At 37.9% G+C, this 7,078-nt stretch overlaps 1 long non-coding RNA gene across 1 annotated transcript in view; it reads right to left on the minus strand.

Annotated features, from left to right (window-relative positions):
- Positions 1-1,035: 1,035 nt before the first annotated feature.
- The window catches only part of LOC113479750, a 57,612-nt gene continuing 51,569 nt past the window's right edge, over positions 1,036-7,078 (minus strand). Inside the window, exon 5 of the long non-coding RNA XR_003398330.1 lies at positions 1,036-1,250. This is a non-coding gene — a long non-coding RNA (uncharacterized LOC113479750). The remainder of the gene's footprint in view (positions 1,251-7,078) is intronic.

The following is a 7,078-nucleotide window of genomic DNA, read 5'->3' on the forward strand; positions in this document are numbered from 1 at the left end:
ACTGGACGAGGGACAAACAGAAGCAAAGGGCCAGATTTACTGAAGCATAAAAAACCCCACACAAATGGATCCCAAGTGGAGTTCAGTCAGGAGTAAGACTTCAGGATTTGGTCATAATGATAACCTGCAGATTGCTTAGCTATGGACCAAGTTCACTTCTGGAAAGAGTAGGTGGAATCTATCAGAGTTAATGATTCTTTCCCTGAAATGATGAAAATTGCCAACCCTCCACCCGCTTATGCCACAATAATCTTTGAATAGCAGTTTTAGTTATGGGGAACTCTAGTGTTGGGGTTTGTCAGATAAATGGGAATTTTGTTTAAGTAAATATGTAGTATTAATGGCTTGATCATTTGGGTAATAGCTATTTTCAGAGAGGAGAAAGATAACACCATTAGGAAAGTTTTTCATTGTCTCTCTAATGAGTTTGATAGTAACAGATCTTCTAGTTCTTCTGGTCTAGTATACCAACTGAGATAACCTCTGCCTGAAGTTTTTAGTCCATTACATATTACTATGAATTAAATTTAACTTTTTTTTTTTTTTTTTTTTTTTTCCCAATACAGATTCTGGTTGCTCTGTACTCAGGAGGTAAGAAGGTAACCTAAGGTAAGAGGGAAACACCGTGATGACTGGATATAAAACCAAGAGCAAGGACATAACACAGAGGTTATGTATGTACTCAAAAATATTTATGTATGTAGTCAAAAGTATTTTTATATATATATATATTTGCTTTCTTTTTTAAACGTAGACCTAATGTTTATCACAAGTTAGTATTTGCTTACCAGAGCTACACTTGCCTTTCACAGTAGCATCAAACCCAAAGTAATGATAGGAGTATGAAAAAGAGCTTCTAAGTTGGCCACATGAAAAATAGCTTCTAAATTGTTAATCCTTTGGACTGTTTTGGCTTTTCTTTGCCTGTAGAACCAGAAATGAATGTATTATCCTTTCAAATTGCTTTGATAAATCTCATTCCCTTTAGGATTAAACATTCCTGAGCACTTTTATGCCTCACTGAGCTCTTTCAAACAAACATAAATTAATTCTTTAGCTCAAAATTTATACTCATGAGACCTAATTCGCCTCACTTCTAGCGTTATTCTAGTCGTGTTCATTTGTGCAGTTACCATAATGTTACTCTTCTCATGTCTTACATTCCTGCTTTGTGCACTTGGAGAGGTACAGAGATCATGCATGGCACTGAGCAGTGGGAACCAAGACTCAAAGTTTGATTCTGCAGTGTCCTACAGGAACAAGTTGGATGATTACATGTCAAACATCAATTTTAGATGCAAATCCAGGACACTTTTATGCTTTATGTGAGTACAAATGCAAGCTTAACCGCTAGATACTAGCTACTTTGTGATTTAGCCTATCTCAGCTGAATTCAGGCTAAGCTGAACATGTATATAGACAAGAGTTCATGCCTCATAAATACTCATACATAAATATTTGAAGAATCATTTCTGGCACAACATGACTTTGCTTTCTTGAAATAATTGAGCCACCTGATTTATAGCACTAATTTTCATTCACTGTGCTGTAAACTCCTGGAAGCTGACCCTGTTTGCAAGAATGTGATACAGAAAACAGAAGTTTTTTCTGCAGGAAGGGTATCCTGCTGAAAATAATACTGAATTTAAAGCACTACAAATCTTTACCAGAGTGCTGCAGTTCCACACAGCTAAGTTTTTCATTTGGTTTCACGGACATGCTAGGTACTACCAGCAAAGTCACGCTGGATTATATTATATGGGTTCGATTATATTCATGTGGACAGTGCTGGTCTGGTTAGAAACAACAGCATGTGCTGCTGGCCATCCATGCATGCTGCAAGTGGCTGCTACCATCCCAGCAGGTGGTGGGAATCCTTTGGTCTAACTGGATTGCTCACTCGCAACCTCCAGGCAGGGGCTCCAGAGAGGCAGAAGTGCATGGTGAGGAGCTGAGGGGGACTACGTCTGCTGCCCACCCTGGCACTGCTCTGTGGGGCAGCTTCTGGCCAAGGTGCTTGTGGGGACCTGCGTTGTCCAGGTTGGCTTTGGAAGGAACCTGAAATAGCTGAACCTCCCTGAATCTCTTCATTGCGTGCTAACTAGGCCTCCTGTGAACTGATCCAGGCAAATGATGGGCAGCTGGTGAATTTGGCATGAGAGAAGCTGGTTTTACAGGGCAACATGGACACAGATGATGAGGTTTTGAATGGCTCCACAGTGGTGACTTCCATTCCTAGCTCCTGGGAAGTCTATCTCAACCAGCCACAATCCTTTTGGTTGTCTGGCCCTCAGTCTTGTCAAAACAATTTTCTAAGGTGGCTGAGGTCAAAAGATAAGAATTTTGTGAACAGCTTAGGTTTTATATTATGAGAGTTTGCTGTGAGATGGCTTATCTGAAGCCATTCTCCATTTTTCGTGACTGCTTTACTAACAGCCCACTATATCAAACCTGTATATTTACACAAGGAACATCCCAATAAATGGTTCATGTACCTTATTCAATATTTGTATAGTAGTTTTGAGGAAAGAAGTAGCTGACAAGGTGCACGAAAGTGATATAGATTTGATAGTAGGTGAATTCTTGTCTCAGCAAATCTTTGGAAAGAAATCAGTGCTCAGGAAGAAGGAAGGAATGATCCATCCCCACTCAGACTGAACCTGAAGCACCTGTATATTAGTTTAATAATTCATCTTTTTATGTTTAATCTTAAATTATATGTCCTAGTGATGCAGCAGTACTTGAATGACTGAGATGGCACACCAGATAAAATGAAAAAAAAAAAATAAAATCAAGTGAATAAAAAGAAAAACACAATTTGTGATTCACAATAAGACTATTTTAGAATTAGTGGGACTTTAAAAATGGCTACATTTTTTTTCCTTCATCTATGTAGTCTATCATGTAAATGGACTATAAATTCTCTGGTTCAGGAACAAGGCATTACATATGATGTAGTACAGTTCTGAAGTACTGAGGTGTAATAGACAAAAACCAATCTACAGTGAGATACATCTAATTTGTCTTTTTGCATTTGACCTGATGTCTGGCTGCTAAACAGTCATGCTGTAATTGGACTTACAAAATTACACTCTCATTTCCTTTAGTGACAGGGAAACTACTAAAGGAAGTCTCTGCCATACTCAGTTTAATTTAGATGATCATCCAAATGCACAGATGTTTATTCAAATCTCCTCTAGAAACGGAAGTGGGACTCTTCCAATGACACTGCTATGACAATTCCAGTACTCTGGACAGGGCAGGATCCCTGCAAAAATGCTCTCTCTTGCACTAAAGTATTGCTACACTGTTGGTATTACCTCAGCTCCAAAAAAGAGTGAAAAACTGGGAAAAAATATTTTTAAGTAGCCTGCAAAATATATTTTTTCAAGTGGCTTGATTTTGTGATGAAAATATAAAATTTACATTATCTGCTATTCTATACAAATTGATATATGCATTTCCAACTCACATGTTGTATTTTTGCTTATTATGGACCTAGTTAAATCTGGAAGCAGATAAATGTAATTCCAGATGAAATCAGACAGAGATTACCTATAATATTAAACATTAGTGCTTTCATATACTGGCTTCCTATTAGATGTCATGTAGTAAGTTTAGAATTTGACAGTGCCAGTGACATTATGTTTATACTTGAGTTATTCTCTGCCATTGGTGCATTTTTACTAGTTATAACTATATGACCATATTCCTATTACATCTATTGTCAACTGAATGCATTATATATTATAAATTGATCTCCTAAATCTTTCCAGGTAAAAACCAACCAACTAAACCAAACTAATAACAAGTAAATGTGATTTCAATAGCAGTGGGTTTATGGCAATTTAATTCTGTTGATTTCAGAGTTATACCTTTGGTATCATTGTCCTTTGGGGGGGGGGAAAAAAAAAAAAAGAAAAAAGAAGCTGTCAGGAATTATTGTCATCTGTGAAGAAATATTCCACTGCCAGAAAACCTCTCTTTTTCACTAACCAATTCAGGCATCTCTAAACCACTGACAACTGAACAACATTATTAGTTTTAGGAACACAAAGGTACCCCAGAACGTCGGAAAATGATGGACCACTGTTAGTACTCTGGGAGGTTCTGTACATAAGCAAAGGATTTCTGCCATTCTTCCCAAATATTTATATTTACTTTTAGTGTGTATGTTATCCTTCATTTTTCTATGGTATTTGCACAAGTCTCTTGAATTTTTTTCAAGATTATAAAAGAGCGATTCTTTTATTCACTTTTGCATTGTGCATGCAAACCATCTGCAAAGAAAGCAGTGTGGTTGTAAATTAAAGAGGTGGCATTTAATCTAATATGTATTCTAATATTTAATCTTAGAGGAGAGATTAATTTAGACAAAATACTAAGTTTAAAATGTTCAGCAAAAGCAAAACTTACAGTTAAGAACAAGCAAGCTATGAAAGCTTCATATCTAAAATTGTTTAAGTGTCCTTTAAGAAACTTTGGCCTGGTGCCAACATACATTCACCCCCATATTATAACTGTATTTGGGAAAAAAAAAATAAAAATCACCATTTGGGAGCTATATTTCCTCAGGTAACATTGGTGAAGCACATTAAATTCCTCCAATTTAAGCCAATGTAAGCTTGTGAAATCTGTATACTTCTATGAAGCATTTATAAAAATGTGATGGTGTTGGACTCTGTCTGCAAAGGCCTTTCTGTGGTGAATGCCAGAAGAAGTACCCTATACAGGACATATTTTTAATATTGACGAAAATGGAAAAAACAAGCTCAGCCAAATTTGTGCTCCAGGCTTGGACTGTGAACACTGACAAACTTTCTCAGCTACATCCAGCTGCGGAGGACAGGGAGCTCAAGCACTGCACAGTCTGTCAATGGCTTCTATGTGTCTCTTACTGCCCTCATGCTTGAATGTCCCGCAGTCATCCTCCTAACTCTTCTGTGTGGTAAGGAGTGATAAAATTTCTGTGTAACAGAGAAAACTGAGTTTCAAATACACCAGCACATCCCTCCCCAGTGGTGGAGGAGGCACCACCAAGGAGCGAGTGATTCCACCTACAGCTTCAGATTTCTCTTCTTTTTTTCTCTCCTCCCACAGAAAGTAGAGGGAGATGGGGTGGTAGGTTAAACCAGATGCCTCTCTTTTATATGGTTAAATTAGGAAAAATGAATCTACCTTAACTGACTTCCCCAGCAACACATGTAATGTTAGCTAGGGTAGTGTCTAACTAATCCTTCTGCTGGTTATCCTAATTACAGGTGTTATAGTGGTGGGTTTTGTCCTGGTGTATGAATATGGAAGAAAAAGCCAAAGAAAATTAAGTTCGGCTGACCCAAACAAGGTTTTTTGTGTTTGGTTGGTTGGATTTTTTTAACCTGTTTAAAAAATCAATGTGGTCTGATCCTCCTAGAATATTATTGTCAACTGAAGTCTAACTTTTGAAAAGTGTAAGTTGCTGAGCAATTTCTATCTTCTAATTGTTTAATTTTCAGTTCCAGCTTGCAAATAATTTTCTCTCTAGACATGTTTTCTTTATGAATTATATAAAGAAAAAGAAATCCTTCGACCCTGAATTTAAATACCTTCCCTTGGTACTGCTTCTCCTGTGGGCAGTGGCACCAGTTGTGCAGGAGAATTAATGAATACTTATATGATCCTGACTTTAGAACTACCAATATCTCACAGTGATGAAGTGCCTTGAGAAAACAATAGGATAGGCTGGCACATGTACCATAACATATTAAATTAATACAGCCAGGATAAATACCTAAAAATGCCACTATGTATTAAATTAATGTATCAGCAGTGAATGACTGCAATTCCCACCTCCTTGAATTTCAGGAAAGAACTTCCATTTTCCTGAAGGGCCTCTCTTTTAATACAGAGGCAACTGAGATTGATAAATAAGCAAGCAAAACCACAAGTCAAATGGTGCCAGGCTCCAGTCTGAATCTACTGTATGTGATCCCGACAGCCTCAAACAGCCAGCAGGCAATTAATGTTCACAACAGCAAGGCATCTCCAGGGTGCTAGGCCTGCTGCAATCATTTATCAGCTCTATGTTGAAAAATTCATCACTGTAACTGAAGTTCATATTTTGTTCTGCTTCCCTGAAACGCAGGATCAGCCCTTAACATGGGGATAGTGTCACCACTCCCCACCAAAACTTTACAAGTCTTGCTAAAGTCTGTCTTTGCTGTTTTGTCTTAATATGCACTGAGCATGTAATACAAGGATGGTTACTTCTGTCCTACAAAGAAGTTAGTAAAAAGCCCTGTTCAAAATTCTTACAGCATGTAACAAGTTTCCATTCAGATAAATACATACACATTTGTTGATGTTCTTTACAAATGCTGAAACATGTAGCATGGTAACATGCACTGACTACTCATGAGCTCGAGTAGCAGACCTCCACTGGGATTTTGCTGATTATCCCCAACAGCATGGCCATGGGAGAGTGGCAAGTTGGGCTGAGCATGAAAAAGTGGCTGTGCTGGAGAAAGTAACAGGGTCTGTTCTGAGGAAATGGCCATTTTCACTCTCTATTACAAGTGAATACTTTCACCTTGTTAGTATTACCTTGATGATGAATACCCCCACTCCTCTTTAGTACAACCTTGTGCTCCTAAACCCACATTGTATTACATATGTGCGTACATATGTAACTGCTACGAGATTTTGTGTGGAGACTCCAATTTTACAGCTATACAGGACAAAAGCCTTGTCTGCACATCGTAAAATCCACGTGGAGTTTGTCTGAGGATGCTGTGATCAAGACAAAATTAAATCTTAACTATCTTTTTCACAAGATGATCTTTCCTCTTACTGCTGAAATTACTAGCTGGGCTGCCAGGCACACTACCACTGAGGAACAGAAATTCCTTAGATCTCCACTGATGCTTCATTTATATGTGGCCTAACAGACAGAATGGAGTCTGGCCTATAAAGTTATCATTATAATGTCAATATAAATATAATTACATTTTCTCCAGCAATGGAATTAGTGCCACTAGGAAACAAAATCATTTTAGGTTTCTCCTGCTGCGTTTGCATGAGCTTGGGGTCTTACTGGCAA

The sequence above is a fragment of the Athene cunicularia genome (assembly GCF_003259725.1).
Source record: "Athene cunicularia isolate RWA chromosome 4 unlocalized genomic scaffold, athCun1 chr4_part2, whole genome shotgun sequence".
NCBI classification, from domain to species: Eukaryota; Metazoa; Chordata; class Aves; order Strigiformes; family Strigidae; genus Athene; species Athene cunicularia.